Genomic DNA, 18,592 nt, shown 5'->3' on the forward strand with positions numbered 1-18,592 from the left:
TTATATTTCTCTCACAATCTTACTACTTAATCTCTTAGGATTTCTTCCAGTCTTTTTTGTTGCTTGTAATTTTTACAGTGGCTAAAACCACATAGTAGTGGAAACTATTTAAAGTACTCTGGAATGATCTTATCACTCTACTTTTTTCTTTCCCTTTCCTTCTCTCCCTCCTTACCCATTCCCTTTTGACTACTGGTCATTAAGGTAAGTTCAGGTGAGAGGAGAGGTAGGTGCAGTTAGCACCCTGGTTATCCCATTACTAACTGTGATTCCTTGATCAGGTTGACTGTGGGGTGGCAGTCCAGGTACTAGGCTTGGTCAGCTTTTACAGAGCAGGGAACTTAATATCCAGTAAGATTTAGTGGCTTGCCCATCATTACACACTGGGCAGGAGGCAGGCCTGAATTGAAGCACAGCCTTCAAAGCCCACTTGTCCATGTCCCTGTCCTGAGCACCAAGCCCCTGGGGTTTGAGGACAATCAGCCTGGGTCTGATTTCAGACGGGGTGAGTGAGTGGAGCCAGAGACAAAGGCAGCAGCAGGAGGCAGCAGCTGGGACAGGCTGAGCCAGACGCTAGGTCTTTTGGAGGAGCTCCAAAGATCCTGGCCTCTTTTCCCACAGGAGAGCTCACTTTTGTGTTCTACACACAAACTTTGTTTTTTAGTCTCTTTGTTTCTTCCTGGTAGGCCATCGGATCAGAGGGACAGCCATGAGGCCCACCTGGTGAGGGCAGGGCTTGCCTTTCTCTGGAGTGTGTGTGTGTGTGTGTGTGTGTGTGTGTGTGTGTGTTGGATATGGGGGTTCCAATCACACACAGGATAGAATGGAGTTCCCCAGGGCTCCCTCCAAACTGCACGATCTTCGCCAGTCTTCAGCAGCACTGGCCATTCTTCTATCAGCCCCTCCTAGACCTTCTTCTTAGGTTTCTAATTGACTCTTCATTCCTTTTCTCTGAAAAGAAGAGAAAAGTATCCTCAGTTGCACTCACACCGGTGTCCCCTTCTGGGAGCTCTGCCTGTGTGGAACTGAATCCATGCTGCAGGCGTGCATCGTAGGCCTGTACGGGCCAGCCCTGGGCGGGATGCGGGGCCAGCCCGGCAGGCGGCCTCCGGCTCAGGATGCAGCCCCAGGGAGACCTTAGCAGGTCCTGCAGCGACCTGTTCATTTATTGTCCCACAAACATTTACTCAGGAGCTACTAGATGCTTGAGAGGGATGTGATGTGATCCCCACAACTTTTTGGTGACTGAATTCAGAGGTAAAGCTTTGAGAATCTGAGGCCCTGTGCCTTGAGGCTCAGCCCGAGTGTCGCAGCGAACTCTGTCCAGAGATGGGGCCAGGCAGCGACAGGTGAAAAGGAAAAAATAAGGGTGGTGGAGTTCTGGTACCTTAGTGCTGCAGCAAAATCCTTCAAAATGCCCCCCAACTCTGCTAGCTTCCCCATGTACATAAACGATGGAGCTTGGTCAAAGTGCATACAGAGTCTAAAGTCAAAAATAGTGTGAGCCACAGGAGATTATCAAAGTTAACTATTTTAAGATAAACAAGTGTGAAACCTAATTCAGCATCAAAATAATCATCGTTACTTTAAGATAGCAAAAATTACTGTATGTGGGAAAGGAAAGAGACAAGTCTCTTCCTAAACATGAAGCTTAATGTTCCTTTACAGTTCGTAAGCTCACTTTTTTGACAGGCTAGTAAAAAAAAAAAAATTGTGTAAAATCTAATTTGAAGTTGCAATTTTTCTGTATCTACAAACCTTAGTATTTCTCATAAACATAAATATTAAGATACATTATATCTTAATTCTCTCTTAAGAAGGATTATCCTTTTTTCTGAGTTTATGCTCTTATAATTATTTAGGTGTTATAATGACTTTCTTTTTTGAAAGGATGATAATAAAGAATAGCTACTCTTTAAATATTCTTATGTGACAAAACAAAAAGTTGACAATCTTATGTTAGTCCCTGCTATGATCTGAATGCATATGTTGAGATCTAATCCCCAATGCAGTGTTTTAAAGAGGTGGGAGCTTTGGGAGGTGATGAGGTCATAAGCCCTCCTGAATGGAATTAGTGCCTTTGTAAAAGATGCCCAGGGGAGCTTGTTTGTCCCTCCCACAGTGTGACGATACACAGAGAGGTGCCATCTGTGAACTAGAGAGCAGCCCTCAACTGACACTGAATCTGCCGGCACCTTGATCTTGGACTTCCCAGCCTCCAGAACTGTGAGAAAGAGGTTTCTGTTGTCCATGAGCCACCTAGTTTATGGTATTTTGCTGTAGGAGCCCAAACAGACTAAGACAGTCTCCAAATATATTTTTAAATGCCTATTGTTCTAATATTTTTAATGGCACAGAAATTATGGAACTGCCTTTTTCTCACACCCTTCCACCCTGCCCCCACCTCCAAAAAATTGAGAAAGCGAAATGCAACTCTTTCTGTGATAAACGTAGGCAATATCTGCAACCGGGACTGCAGCATCTGATAAAAGGCTGCCACACCCTCTGCAAGGCAAACAGGAGAGCAGAGAGGTGCCCAGAGAGATGTGGGTGCCAGAGTTTGCAGAGCCAGGTTTGACCCTCTGAGAAGTTGAGAATGTGGTACTGAGAGAGGATCCCCGTATTTTGGGGAAGCAATCTGTTGGTAAGACAGGATGGAAGCAAGAATTTCCACATTGCATTGTGAGCAGCCAGTACCTGCTAACATCAACTGGCTGGAGAAAAACAAAGGCTAAACTTCTCACCCACCCAGACAACCCTGAGTCTTAGGAAACCACACTGTGATCCAGAGAAAACTCCTGCAAGCTCTGTGTGTCAGATAGCAATTGCTGTGTAACAAACCACCCCACAACATAGTGGCTTAAAACAACAACCATTTTATTTGCAAATGACTGTGTGGGTCAGTGGATTGGGCTGGGTTCAGTTGGACAGTTCTTTGGGTGGTCTCGCTTGGGGTCACTCATGAGGCTGCCGTCTTCCTGTTGTTTGACTGTCTGGATGTGACCTCCCTCACATGGCCGGCAGTTGGAGCTGGAAAAAGAAATTTAGCCGGAGTCAGACTTTCTCCATAACAACTTGCAAGACTAGAAGTCAATAGGGCAATGTCTTCCAAGTTTCAAGAGAAAAAATGTGACCTAAAAATAAGGCTACAGAAATATGTTTTTGAATGTACAAGAATTTGGGGAATATATTATAGCTTCCAGATGCTCTGTTTGAATTAACCACTAAAGGAAAGGTGAAGTTTAGGCAACTGCTATGGGCTGAACTGTGTCCCTTCAAATTCCTATGTTGAGGTCCTAAACCCCAGTGCCTCAAAATGTGACTGTATTTGGAGATGGGACCTTTAAACAGGAATTAAGGTAAAATGAGGTCAAATAAATGGGCCCTAGTCCAATACAGCTGCCTCCTTATAAGAAGAGGAAATTACAGGGGTAGATCATGGCCATCCACAAGCCAAGCAGAGGGGCCTCAGAAGGGACCAGCCCTACCGACATGATCTTGGATTTGTAGCTTCCAGAGTGGTGAGAAAATAAATTCCTGTTGTTTAAGCTACACAGTCAACAGTACTTTGTTCTGGCAGCCCTACCTGACTAATATACCAACCAGCAGAAATTACTGAAAGTAATGGGAAGAAAGAGAGGGATGAGCACTGAACCATTTTCCCATAGGACCAACTCTAAAGCAAGCGTGGTTAATACGTCGTACATTGGCAGAGCACTTCTCAGTGCATAAACCTGGTTCTAAGAGAACCGGGGTCCAGTTGTGCCCAGGTCTCCAGTAACAGTTACCTTGGGCAGCTCCGTTGGGTTCTCTGGGTCATACTTTGCTTCATGGTTATGAGTGACTTTCAAGGTGGGCTCTAGAGAGTTCTAGGCATTTGGCACAAAAGCCTCAGCAACTGCCAAGAGGATGAAGAGGCGAGTATGTGGGGTTTGGACCCTTCTCCTCTTCACGGGCCACCTCTGGGCTTCTCAGTAACATTTCATTGTGGGGGAGCTTGTTGTGGCTCAGAAAGCCTGAACCCCAGAAAACTGGGTTGTTCTGAGTTCCCTTCCTAGTCAAAAAGCCATCTGCATTTTAGGGCTTGTTTCATCCCCTTCACGTTGAGGAAATGCAAGGGTTTGTTGATAACTTCTATGGGATTTGGCTGAAAGTGGGGGTGTTAGCACCTGCGCTCCTAGCCACGACCTACCACGGAGGCAGCCAGCCATGCCTGGTGCTCTCTCAGGTCGGGCCTCCTGCAGAAAGTGGAGATTGCTGCTGAGGACTGAGATGCCCAACGCTGAGTAGGGAGCGGATCTCAGGAGCTGGCTGCCTCTGTGGTGCCCTCCCGGGAAGAGCTCAGAGCGACCCAGCAGCCATGGCAGGAAGAAGCCCTGTTGGAGGCATTTGGGCCAAGGCAAACCTTCAGCACTGTCGTCCTTCTCCCTCCTCCCCAGCTAATGGCTTGGTTCTCAGACCAGACCTCCTTGGGGCCCAGCAATTCTGGTTTATAAGTAAACAAACAGCAAGTAGCATCCAAGAGCTGGCCTAACGTTTCTCCTCAAACTATCCTTGAAGAGCCTCCTGGAAGGCAACGTCCCCCACACAACAGGTACCACGACAGGCTACTCTCTCGGGAGTTGGACAGAGTCTCTGCTGTCTTGTCAGGACCTATGGAAGGGTTTCACTGGGAGCATGGGAGTGTTTCCAAGGCGCGTGAAAGGGGATGAATCGCCATATACCGTGAGCGGGAATTGTCTGAGGAGAGCCTGATAGAATGTTCCACCGGGACTCAAGCAGTTGTTTCTTTTCCAGGAAATTTCAGACAAGTTCATAGACCACCATGAGCTTGCAAACAAAATGTTAATAAAGAGATTTCCAGATGGGCTGGAGCAGGAATGGGGAAACCCTGAGGCCACTCACCGAACAAAACAGAAAAACAAGGGGGACCCAGAAGACAGGGGGGCTGAACGTTGACTGTCGGCTGGGGAGAGCAGAGGCCACAGGAAATTGTCAAGGGCTCTGCAAAGGCTGGGAAGGCAGGGGAGCGTCAGGCTCTGGAGGCCAGCCAGGCTGACCGAGGTCTCTTTTACTAGGTTTCTAATGGCTCCTCGGAGACCTAGTGTTGGACAGGAATGAGTAGAGCGGCCAGTTGTCTGATGTGAGTCCCCAGGGTGCAGTTTGGATGTGCTTTCTGTGCGATTGAAAAGGCCTGGTTGGCTCTGAAAGGGAACGCCATGCAGCTGGCCCATAAACTACTGCTGTTTGAGGTTTAGAAAATTCTCTTCTGAGACGGTCAGAACAACCCTGCGTTGTGACTGGGGCCGGAGCTCAGGCTACTCAGGGAAGCAGCTATCACAGGGGGTGGGGCCAGCAAACCGAACATCTAATCAATGTCACAGCCATCCAAACGGGTGGAGCATGCCCCTTGGTACCATGCAACCTCGTCTCCACTTCCACGACATCTGAGACCTAGCAGTGCAGGCAGCAATCACCGTGCTCGTAAGCAGGGAGGCAGGAGGAAGGATGATTCCGGGTGATGGTCCATGCCAGTCACACGCTTTGTCATAGAGGATTTGTCTCTAAGAAACCCCAGAGACAGGTTCAGAATTCAACGCCCAACTGAGCCGGAGACTTGTACTTGTTAATTAACATTCGAGGTTGCAAAGTGCTGGCTTTTTTTTTTTTTTTTTTTTTGAGACAGAGTGTCACTTTGTTGCCCGGGCTAGAGTGAGTGCCGTGGCGTCAGCCTCGCTCACAGCAACCTCAAACTCCTGGGCTTAAGCGATCCTACTGCCTCAGCCTCCCGAGTAGCTGGGACTACAGGCATGTGCCACCATGCCCGGCTAATTTTTTCTATATATATTTTTAGTTGTCCAGATAGTTTATTTCTATTTTTAGTAGAGACGGGGTCTCGCTCAGGCTGGTCTCGAACTCCTGACCTTGAGCGATCCACCCGCCTCGGCCTCCCAGAGTGCTAGGATTACAGGCGTGAGCCACCGCGCCCGGCCAAAGTGCTGGCTTTGGTAACCAGGTCATTCTGCCCCTCCCGCATTTAGAACATCACTCAGTTATTCATTTATTTATTCATTTTTGTTCAAGGAGTATTAATAACCACTAGGCACAAAACAAAAGCTACAACAACAATGACATGGTCTGGCACTGTGCTAGCCACTGTAGTGAAAGAACAGATACGATCACCTTCTTTATAAAGATATAGTATAATGGGGGAAATAGGTAATATTTTATCTATTTAACAGCCACATAGCTCCTGCTATGCACAGAGCACTGCTCTAAGCACTTGATAAATATAGACATTTAATCCTCCTCACAATTCCATGAATTAGGTAATATTAATATCCTCATTTTCCATATGAGGAAACTGAGGCACCAAGATATTAAAATAACCTGTCCAAGATCACACAGCTGGGAAGGGCTGAAATCCAGGCAGCCTGGCTGTAGCTCTCAGGCCCTGAAACGTCACACTAGGCTGCCTCTTGGATTTGGCCAATGGGGAGCTGTCAGAGGAAGTCAGGAAATCAGAAGAGGGGAGATGATGTTGGGTTATTTATTCTACCACCTGCCTCCCAGTTGGGTCACCCAGTTGGCTGCCCCTCCACAGAAGGCTACGCTCCAATAAGTGGCTGTCTGCCCACAGCTACCCTCTCTGGTTCCCTGTAATTGTGCCCACTCGTCTTCTTCTCAGGTCTAGACTGCCTATGAGTCAGGGTCCCAGCAAAACAGTAGCAGTCTGAGATTAGGACGCTGTGAAGAGAGTCTTAACAAAGAAACTATTTACAGAGATGGGAACAGGCTATTGGGAACCCACTAAGGATGGTGCAGTGTTCTGGCGCTAATGACAGCAAGACCGTGTTGCTACTGTGGTCCGAGGGGGCAAGGAGGAGGAGTTCCAGGGAAGGACATGGCAAGCCCACAGCTGGGAAACGGGTGACCCATCTGCACTCTGCTCCTTTCCTCCCATCTCTTAGTGGTGCTCAGAAGCTAGACCACCAGGCAGCTGTCGTGCATCGCACAAGCAGCCGCTGGGGACACTGCAAAGGCAGGGAAGGGTGGAGAGCAGATCAGAAAGGGCAAATGGAAGGAACTCAGCACAGGTGGCAATGGCCACTCACTGTTCCTAACCCCAGGACACATCACGGTGCCACCTGCTGAGTTACTGCCTCTCATCTTCAAACCCACTCAGCTGTTGCCCGCTCTGGGATGCTGGGGCTGGGCTTCCACTTTGCTAACTGGCTCCCTCTTCGCTTCTGCTATTAGGGGCGCTAGAGGAAAACTGGGTGTGTGGCAAGGAAGAAGAGACTTGTTCCTTCTGGCTTGCTCCCTGTGAGTGTCCTGTTTGCCTCCAGGTCCTGCCAACCTCACCTCTGCCTCGCTTCTTCACGCCAGCAGAAGACACTTCCTTCTAGCAGCAGCAGTTGAATCCAGTCTGCAGTTTTCAAACACTTGCAGAACTAGCTTCATCATGCCTCCTTGGAGACACCAGCAGCAGTCGGCCACCACCCCTTCTCAGTGAGTCCCAGCCCTGCGGGAGCCCTCCTCTAAGCTTGGGGACAGCAGCAGCAGCAGCTTGGTGGCAGCCCCTTCTCCGATGTTTTGAGTCTCTGCTCCGTGGGAGCCCTCATAAGTTTTAATGATGTCAACCTCTTTTGTTTTCCCAGCCCTTGGGGAAGTGGGTTCTTTGTGCCATGGCATTGCCATGATTACATGGTGTTCTCTTTTTGGCACAAGATGAAAGGAGCCTGAGTCCCTGAATCACAATGTGAAAGACAGCTACCCACCAACCAAGAACACAGTCATCAAGCTGTTATACGAGCAAGAAAGACGTGTTGATTGCACAAAGTCACTAAAATATGGATATTACTTCTTACAGCAACGAACTGTACCTAACTACTATGCCTGAAGAGCTTTTCAAAACACATGTTTCTACACTCCACCCAAAATCAGAATCTTCCAGCACTGTGATAATCTATACTTATAAAATGCTATTCAGCCTGGTTTAGAAACCACACTCTAAATCGCCCTGAACAGATAGGTATATGTTAGCATTCACCAGGTAGCAACTACCCAAAGCACAGATATGGTACTTAGAAGGAGTTCATCCATAGCCCAAGAATTAGCCTTGTACCTTTTAACTGCTCTTTATAATAGAAATGTCACTAATAGACTCAGTTTGGAGGAGATCAGCATGAAGTGAGGCATAGAAGTATTTGCCATTCCCAACAGGAAAAGGGTTTTAGATATTCTGATTGTCCGCCAGTGTTGGCTGCCCCTGGAAATCAGAATCTTTGCCAACTATGTGACAGACACTGGGCAGATTTACAGGATGAGAGACAATAGCTGGGGCTCCTTCCTACTCTGTTGAAAAGCCCTGACCCGGAGAACTCAGGAACTCCTGGCACAAGATGGTCTGATACAGATATTCATGCTTTCTTGGGTTCACATACTTGCTTTTGTTTCTATGGCTGCTTTCAGGTGACAGCAGTAATTAAGTCATGCACTTGGTAATAGGCATCTTCCCCCAGGGGTCCCCCACAGGCTTTAGTTTCCAGGCCAGTTGGCAAGATTTTCTAACAGCAAATGACAGCCTGGAAGAGGAGGGGTGAAGGAAAAGGCAGAGCCTGGCTGAGTAGCTTCATCCTGCGACAGGATTATGGCTAATGGTGCTGATGGCTGCCAAGTACCAGGACCCTCCCTGGCTCCTGAAAAGATGGCTGTCCGTGAAGAAGGGGACCTCACCAGACATCAAACCTGCCAGTGCCTTGAACTTGGACTTCCCAGTAAGTGTTGTTTTGAGGACTGAATGGAGTAATACATTCAAAGTTCTCAGTACATAATCTATGCTACATATTGTTTCAATTTTCATTATTATTATTTTTATTCTCATTATATCTGCTTCTCTTTCAGTATTTCCCATATTGGTTCATGTGATAAAAATCATAAGTCATCCTCAGGCTCAAAATTAAAACAACAACAACAACAAATTTTCAATTCCCCCTTGTGGTTCGCCAGGTATTTATAATAAATTGTCAAGTCCTGTTGATTTTACCACTGTGGTTTCTGTCATCCTTCCACCCTGAAAGCCAGTGAAGGGATGGGCCAGGAGGAGGCTCCCTGGGACACCAGCTGAACTGGAAAGTAAGCACACGGGGAGCACTAGTGTGATGGAGGAGCTAGTATGTGCCAGAAGCAGAGTACAAACATAGTGGGAAAGAATGCTTGGTTAAGTCGGGAGAAGTGTTCTCATCAAAAGATTGTGAGTGGAAATGTTTTGTCCAACTTCTGCCTCACCTGCTTAAAGGGAATGACTTGCCTGGACTTACTTCCTTTTCTCCTACCCGTGATGTGGAACATGAATGTGCCTGAGCCTGACTTTGACCATGGAGAAGAAGAAATACTTTAAAGGATGGTAGAATAATAGTTTTCATTGTAGAGAAGAAACAAAAGCTTCACGTGCTCAACTTTCCAGCTTTCCCCTTTCTGCTGGGGCTTTTTAGGCCAATTCAAATTGACAAACATTTACTGTAAGTTGGACAATTGCATTGGGCGATGGGTTAGAGAAACAAATTAGGCAGTCATGTCTCTACTTCCTAAAATGGCAAAGGAATACTCCTGGATACTCATGTCCTATTAAACTTCTTTGGAAACTGTAAGGTGCTAAATAAATGCAAAGTGGTGTTGTGGATTTTATCTGGCTGGCATTGCAGATGCCTAGTAACATACCACTAGCATCTCAAGGTGTCAAGATGGTTCTACAAGGACCCCCTGGATCACCTGGGTGATGCTGGACTAGAGAATAGGTTCGCAGCTTGATTGTATTGATGTTTTATTGGGCATATTTTTCAAGGAAGCTGATAAGAAGTTGCTAAAGTAAAAACTGTGCTTTGTGTTTTCCAAAAGTTCTTGGGTTATCGTGAAAATAATCCAGGGGCAGGAAATGGACCTAGATGTAGCCACCCATTGTCTGATAGCGTATTTCCTGAGTAATCACTGTCCCATTAACTCTCTAGCCAGAGTCACTTATACGGACTGCCTGTGTGTGTGTGACGTGTGTGTCTGTGTTTGTATGAGTGTGTGTGTCTGCAGAAAAATGTAGACTTTATAGACAAACACACAATTTTCACTTTAATTTCCACATTTAAGGAGAGTCTTTTCCTCCATTTTCAGTTTTTAAAAGTCTTGCTTAAGTAGTCATTACTTCTCAGAAGACAGAACTCAGATTATTTCTGGTCTTTATTTCTGAGACGCAGTTGACCTGTTGATCTTCTGGTTGTCTCCCCAACCCACTCTCCACCCTGCTCCACCCTTTTCTGTGCCCCTAGGGGTCAACTACATCAGCAGGTTCCCTTGCTCTCTGGCTTCCAGGTGGGTTCAGACGGTGGGAAGCAGGCCAGGAGGTCAGAGAGAGGGAGGAGAGGGCTGGGGTGCACATCCCCAGGCTGCCTGCTCTCTTCCTGCTCCACCCAAGGTCCTGGCTGCTGCCAAGCTGGTCTCTCCATGCAGCTCGAGTCCTCTCTCAATCCCTCCTCTTCCCCCTTCAGGCTTAAATTACCTGGTCCCATGTGCCAGCTCTTTCCAGCTAGAACGTTAACTGGTACGGCAGCCATATCCAGAACTGAAACCTGGATAGTGACGCCCAAAGCATGGCCCTTAAACATCACCTCCTAAAAAAAGATTAGGCCTAAATACTATGTTCTCATACTTCCTTTCACATCACAATTACAGACGATATATTTAAATTATTACTAGATGAATGTCTGTTGCATCTTCTACACTATAACCCCCCCCAAGTGTGGCACATTTCCTGTTTTGCTAATTGTTTTATTCCCCAGTACCTAGCACAATGCCCAAAGCATAGCAGGTACATAACACATATAATATTGGGACAAGAAATAGGTAGGTAAGCCAAAAATGCAAAATAGCCCAGAAGACAAACCTCAATGTGTACAATGGATATTTTTGCAATGTTAATAGGACAATGAGATAACTATTTTGAAAGAAAATAATTTTAATCAGATCTTTATCCATTACCATATGCCATAATAAACAGAGATAGATTAAAGAGTTACATATTTAAAAAGTCAACCCACATACACACAAATAAGGTATGAGTGAGTATTTGTCTCTTTGTGGAGAAGGATTTTCTAAATTATCTAACAATGTAAAAAATTTCAAAGGGTAAATCTTTCAGACCATATAAAAATGTAGAATTTCTATGCATCAAAGATATCACAGACAGATTTAAAGAATAAGTAAGATCCCTAAAATAATGCTTGCTTAAGTATGGAACATTAAGATTAATATCTTTCCTTTATCCACTGTCTGCACATATCTATAAGGAAGAGATTTTAACCCAACTTATAAATGGGAAAAGGACATGAACAATTTACAAAAGATAGATTACATCTAGAGAATAAACATAAATTTCAAAAATGTTTATCTTTAATAGTAATGGAATAAATGCAGGTTAATTAGAGTTGACATTTTTCACACAAGACTCATAAATCTGTTAATGATCAATGTTGACAAAGGTATGTTATAAGAGACAGTCACATAACTTGCTATAAGGAGTAGACATTGGTACAATCTTTCAAAATCTTGTAAATTGAGCATATTTTATTTTAGTGATCAAGAAAAAATAAGTGACTTAATTGGCTAAGGCTCAGAATGATTCTGATTTTATTTCTTTCTTCCTAAAACACACCCAAAGATTGTCCTGGAGCACAAAACCAAGGCATGTAGTTTTGTTTTCTTTTTAATCTACGTCCCCAAATAAAGGGTCAGCTTCTTTGAAGGCCAGAACTTTATCTTATTCATCTTTTTAATCAGCCAAGGTCTGCAAATAGTAGGTGCTCAAGCAATGTTAGTCAGAATGAAATTTTAAATTTGACAGATAAGGGGCTCTTGGTATCAGCATCGATGCCAATTCAATTCTCTCTTTAATCATGTTTTGAAAGTTGCAGCTTGGTTTATAATTAAAATTCTTTTTTTTTTTTTGAGACAGAGTCTGTTGCCCAGGCTAAAGTACAGTAGCCTCATTATAGCTTCATAGCTCACTGCAACCTCTCAAACTCTAGGCTCAAGCAATCCTCCTGCCTTGGCCACCTGAGTAGCTGGGACTACACACAAGCATCACCATGCCTGGCTAATTTTCCTATTTTTTGTAGAGATAGGGTCTCACTTTTTTGCACAGTTTGGTTTTGAACTCCAGGCCTCAAACAATCCTCCTGCCTCAGCCTCCCAAAGTGTTGGGATTACAGGCGTGAGCCATGATGCCCAGGCTTCAAATTCTAAAGGGAAAAGAAACAATCTTTGGATGCATGCACACAACCACTTTCATCCCAAAGCACACATTTTAAGTCAAGTTCAGGAAGGAAAGCCTTGCCAGAGGAAGCAGTGTTTTGCCATAATAATGACGTAAGTGTTGCTGTTGGAAGGGTTGCCTTTTCATGACAGTGAATGCAGAGTGGCAGCATGTGTGTGGGCATTTCATCCAAGCATCTCAGTGATTTCCAACGAAGGATTCTTGGTCTTCTCCAGCAGGTCAGGAAAATAAGCACAAAGCAATGAGGTGGTTTGCCAAGCATTAGGCAAATCATTTGGATGAGCTGAAAGGAGAAGCTAAACCTCCAAAGTTACCTAGGGCTTAGCTTCTAAATATATTCTGCGTCTGACCAAATTTCACCACCGTCCGCATCACCTCCATTATCCCCCTGCCCAAGTGCCCACGTGCCTTGTGGGATTGTTGTGACAGTCTCTCTACTTGGTCTCCTTCTTCCACTCTTGACCTGTACATCCACCTGCCACTCGGCAGCCAGAACCAGCCCTGTGGAACACAGGTCACTCCTCCACTTAAAACCCCCCACCTCATCCAGATTATAAACCAAAGTTCCCAAAGTGTCCTACAAGGCTTTAGAGGATCTGACTCCAGCCACCTCTGGGGTAACTTACCACTGGCCTCTGGCCTCACTCTGAACAAGTCAGGCCTGCTTCACAGCCTGGGGGCTCTTGCCTGGATCCATGCCTTGCTCTCTCACTTCCTTCAGATCTCTGCTCAGATACCACCTACAAAGAGGCCTTCTGCCCACCCTCCAGCAAGTATCAGATCTCAGCTCATTCCATCTCCCCTCGACACCACACTATTCCACTTCCGTGGCACTTACTACAACCTGGTATGTATCTGCTCATTTCCTATTGCTTATCTCCCTGCTTAAAATGTAAGCTCTAAGTGGGTTGAGCCTCTTTCATTTGGTTTTTACTTTTCACCAGATAAATATTTTTTTAAAAGGATAAAACAAATTTTTTTTTAAATTTCTGTATTTTTGATGACTCTCTCTATTCTTCCTCTTAAGTGTCATCATCATTCCACCCCGATTTTCTGTTTCCAAGGCCACACTTCAATGCAGGTGGTCACCATCCATTGTCTATATTACAACAGGCTCATTAAGATCCTCACCTACAACCCTGCAGTTAAAACCATCTGTCTCCATACCCTGTCTGTCATTTCCCCTGCTGATCAGGACCCTGCTGTGAGAGTGTGAATTGATACTAACTCCATGGAAGGCAATTTGTCATCATCTTTCAAAATTATATGTCTGTACCATTTGACCCATTTGATTCATTTCTAGAAATTCATCTACAGGTAAGTAAAAAATGGTTATATACAGCATAGTATATAACTATTCATTGCAGCATTTTTAATAGTAGCAAAATATTAGAAACAATCTAAAGGTTTCTCAAAAGAGAACAAATTAAATAAATTTGGAACATCCATAAAATGGTGTGGCATGTAGCCATTAAAAATGAGGCAACCCAGCTGGGCACAGTGGCTCACACCTATCGCTTGAGACCAGGAGTTTGTGACCAGCCTGGGCAAGAGAGCAAGACCCTATCTCTACAAAAATTTAAAAAATCAGCCAGGCATGATGGCACATCTGTAGTCCCAGCTACTCGGGAGGCTGAGGTGGGAGGATCACTTGAGCCCAGGAGTTGGAGGTTGCAGTGAGCTGTGTTCATGCCACTGCACTCCAGCCTGGGTAACAGAGCGAGACCTCATCTCTTTAAAAAAAAAAAAAAAACAATGAGGCAACCTAAAAATATAGACATATTAAGTGAAAAAGTAGAGGGCAAAGCAGTGGAAAGGTGTACTGCAATTTGTGCATATGTACCTTGTATCATACACAAAAATTAAATCAAAATGAATTATAAAACTAAATGTAAAAGATAAAACTGTTAATTCTTAAAAGAAAATGTAAGAGTAAATATTTGTTACCTTGGGTTGTGGTTTCTTAGATAGAACACCAAAAGTATGGAAATAAAGGAAGAACTAGATAAATTGGACTTCATTAAAATTTAAAACTTCTGTGCTTCAAAGGACACGATCAAAAAAGTGAAAAGGAAACAACAGAATGGGTGAAAATATTTATAAGTCATATAGCTGTTAAGAGACTTGTATCCAGAATTTACAACGAACTCTTACCATTTAATAATAAAAGGACAAATAATCCAATTTTTCAAAATTGATTTGAACAAATATTTCTCCAAAGAAAATATACAAATGGCCAAGAATCAGATAAAAGGTTGCTTAACATCATTAGTCACTGGGGAAAGTCAAATCAAAATCACACCCACTAAGACAAAAATCAAAATGACAGACCATAACAAGTATTGGCAAGAATTAGAGAAATTAGAACCCTCATTGATTGCTGATGAGATTGTAAAATGGTGCAGCCACTTTGGAAAACAGTTCAAAAGTTCCTCAAATGGTTAAAAATAAGGTCAGCATATGACCCAGCAATTCTACTCCTAGGTATACACACAAGAAAATTAAAACATTTGTTTGTACAAAAACTTGCATACCAATATTCAAGCAGCATTATTCATAATAGCCAAAAAGTGGAAACAATGCAAATGATTATTAGCTTATGAATGGATAAACAAAATCTGTTTGTCCAAATCATGGTATAATATTACTTTTTATTTGGCCATAAAAAAGAATGAAGCACTGATACAGGCAAAACATTAGGTTAAATGACAGAAACCAGTCACAAAAGACCACATATTCCCTGACTCCACTCACTCATTGTTACATCTGTTCTGAGATGCTGGCAAGAGTCCTGGGGCCTGGTTGGAGGAGATTCAAATGACACAGACCTTACGGTGAACAAAACTACCCCGTGCCCTCTCACCCCATCACAGTCTTCAATGCATGAGCAATGCAAAGGTGTCCCCTCAGGATGCATTCCTCCAGGTGTTACACTCAGGAGCGAAGAGGTGGCCTCTCTTTGCTACCTACATGTTATCTTTATGACAGGAAGGATAAAGTGATGTCAGCCTCAAGGAGACCCAGCATTTGTCCCTCCAGGAGGCACTTTGGCCATAATGGCCCCACTGTCCTCCAGCCATGTCTGACCTCACGGCAGACACATCTGTTAGAACTGCTCTTGGTTTGGCTCCCGACGAACTCACTGTCTCCTAAGTTTCTTCCTAATTAACTCTGCTTGTTAGATTTATTTTTCCTCTTCTCAAACAGCCTTACATTGCTCAAAATAGCAGTGTAGTGGCTTTGCACTGCATCAACTTAGCTGTGCTGGAAATATGTTCCCAGATCTCCCTTCCCTGTGTGGTTCCAGGTTAGCATTAGCCACTGGAAACATCCTCACAGGGTTTTGTGGAGACAGAGTACCCTGAGGCATGCAGGCATTCCAGTGGTCTCATTGGTTCTACTTTGTCTGCACAGTTCTAAGTCATCTGCTCACCTCCATCAACTCCCACAGTTGTGTCACAGCTATCCCTTTAATAAATCCCTTATTCTGAACAAGTATGGCAAGGGTGCAGAGAAAAGGAAACCCTTTGTACATTGTTGGTGGGAATGTGGAAGGGTATAGCCACGATGGAAAATATTATAAAGTTCCTAAAGAAATTGGAAGTAGAGCTACCATATGACCCAGCAATTCCTCTTCTGGGCATATACCCAAAGGAAATGAAGTCACCGCCTCACAGATATATACACACTCCCATGTTCATTGCAGCAATATTCACAATAGCCAAGATATGGAGACAACCAAAGCATCCGCTGATGAATGGGTAAAAGAAAAAGTGACATATATACGTATGTACAGTACAATCAAATACTATTCAGCTATAAAAAGACGAGATCTTGACATTTACTACACAATAGATGAAACTGGAGGACACTATAGTAAGTGAAATAAGGCAAACACAGAAAGAAAAAACTGCATGATCTCACTTGTATGTAGAATCTTTTTTTAAAAATCAGAAACACAGAAACAGAGCGGCAAGGTGGTTACCGGGGCGGGAGGTAGAGGGGGCGCGGGAAGATGGGCCACTGTGTGGCGTCGGCACGTTCTCCCCGTGTCTGCACGGGTTTCCTCCCACAGCCAAAGCTGTGCCACTGGGTGAATCAGCGTGTCTACACGGTCCCAGTGTGAGCGAGTGCGGCCGTGGGTGTGGGCGCACCCTGGGATGGGACCTCGCCCTGTCCAGGGCTGGCTCCCGCCTTGCACCCTGAGCTGCCGGGATAGCTTCTAGCCTCCTGTGACCCCAAACTAGAATAATTGGGTGAATAATTACTTGCTTGTTTTTATTAACATTTCTTAAATGTGTGTATAGCTCACATTTATTTCAATGTTTAAGATTAGAAGTGTTTGGTGATATTTTTGTGACCAGAAATACGCCACAGGAACTGAACTCTTGTTTCTTATCCATTAGTAACAGTTTTTATCCATGGTAAAATTGCTTTTATTATATATCATTTTGCTTAAAGTCTCAGTTTCCAAAACCAACTGAAGACGTTAAGTAAGAACTTACTATACAATAAAAAAATAAAATAAATCCCTTATTCTGTATCACTCTTAGTGGTTCTCATTCTCTGATCAAACCCTGACAGCTGCGTCCTGTCCTCAGTGTCTTTGGTCATAACTTCCTCCCACACCCTAATGCCTACCCCATAATTTTTGTAACATACAGCCAGGATTTTCTGGGATTCTCCTAATTTCATACAATTTTTAAAATAAAGGTGATTTTTTAAATGTGCCATTAATTGTTAAATAACGTGTATTGTTTTTGTAAGGCTTTTTGTGGAAGTGAATCAGCAATTCAGAAAATGTCCTTTTAGTCCACTTTTAATTTGGAGAGTGAAGGTCACTGTACATATGTCTTGTGGTACAGTGGACTCCCAAGTACACATTCCAGGTTAAATAAATAAACAAGTCAGAATGTCCCACCAAGAGCTCGGGAGATACCTTCCACTTCCAATAATACGTGTCCAAAACACAAAGGGGAAAATCAGACGAGTTATTAATAAAAGTAAAAGAACAGCAGAAGAAATGATTCCGCTCAGTGGCTTAGATGGAGAGAGTTCCACACCCACAGAGCTGGGCAGGGTGAGGGGAATAAACAGGATAATGAAGGCCCCAGAGAGTAGCAGCAGCTGGAAGCTGTTAACACCCCTAAATTGGAAGAAGCGAGGAGAGGAACTGGAGCCCAGGCCAGAGCCATGGAGGAGGGGACTCCCTGGAAGTGAGCCCCAGAGGGTGTGTCACATGGCTCAAAGCTGGAAGGAGCGGGTGGGCAGGACATCCTCACCTCCTCCACCCTCGCCCAATTCTCTTTCCACCTGCCTTCTGTTCCGGTGCAGCCTGGCACTGACTCAAGCGAACCGGAAACCGACAGCCAGGGAGCTGAGGGGCTGGGACCCAAGGCTCAGACTAGGGCGGAGAGGATGTTAGAGGAGGTCCAGGTTTGCAGGAGGAGGATGTGGCAAACAGAATAATCAACACAAAGAGCAAACTAAATTTGACATACACCCCCTCTTCACCACTGCCTTGTCATTTTGTGTCCCAACTTTCTGTTGGCTTATTTGTTTCCCCCATAGCATATGTACCTATATCCATTCTTTAAATGTGAAAATATGTATGCTGGACATATGAGGTGTTTTCCCATATATTTTCACCATAAACAGATGCTATTATCAGCATTATAATTTTTGAACCTTGGGAGTCTTGGTAGCAGTTGAAATGTTCACTTAATTATTTCCTTGGTTAAGTAACAGGTATGCTATTGGTCTCAGTTCTTTGGGTGCCCTTACCAAGCTTTCTTTCATGGGCTTCTCTCTGGAGGAATCTTTGCATCCTGTGATGTGAAATAGAAATAGATAGACGGGACGTAGCTGGGTAGAGAGAATGAAGGCAGGAACCCTTCATCTCACGATACAACAGCTGTGATAAAAGCAGGACATGGAGTGAGAGCTATGGAAGGGTTTGCAGGTAGGTTCTTGGGCTTTCTTGGACTAATCACATAGAACAGTGAAGCAAAATCTTGGGTATTAGAGATGGTAAATGGGTGACTTTTCGTTACTTAAAAAACAAAACTAAAAGGAGATATAACAAAAGAGGAAAAATTAAAGAGTTTGAGTTGAGGTCGACGCTAGCAGAGAATGGTGCTGTTTTCCTAAGCAGTGGGCAAGGTGGGGGGCAGAAGGCCTTGGCCATCTAGGTGAAGTTACTGTTTGCCACTAGGTGGCAATCATGTGTCTAGAATAACCGATATCCTCATCAGTCCACTCACCATC

General features: G+C 44.4%; 1 long non-coding RNA gene across 1 annotated transcript; it reads right to left on the reverse strand.

The window, feature by feature from the left end:
* Positions 1 to 2,856: 2,856 nt before the first annotated feature.
* LOC123648088 lies at positions 2,857 to 7,620 on the reverse strand. The gene is made up of 2 exons (XR_006738482.1): positions 7,366 to 7,620; positions 2,857 to 3,030 (listed from the first exon to the last, which is right to left on the reverse strand). It is a non-coding gene; the product is annotated as an uncharacterized LOC123648088 (long non-coding RNA).
* Between the last annotated feature and the right edge of the window lie 10,972 nt (positions 7,621 to 18,592).

This window comes from Lemur catta, chromosome 12 (genome assembly GCF_020740605.2).
Source record: "Lemur catta isolate mLemCat1 chromosome 12, mLemCat1.pri, whole genome shotgun sequence".
NCBI lineage: Eukaryota > Metazoa > Chordata > Mammalia > Primates > Lemuridae > Lemur > Lemur catta.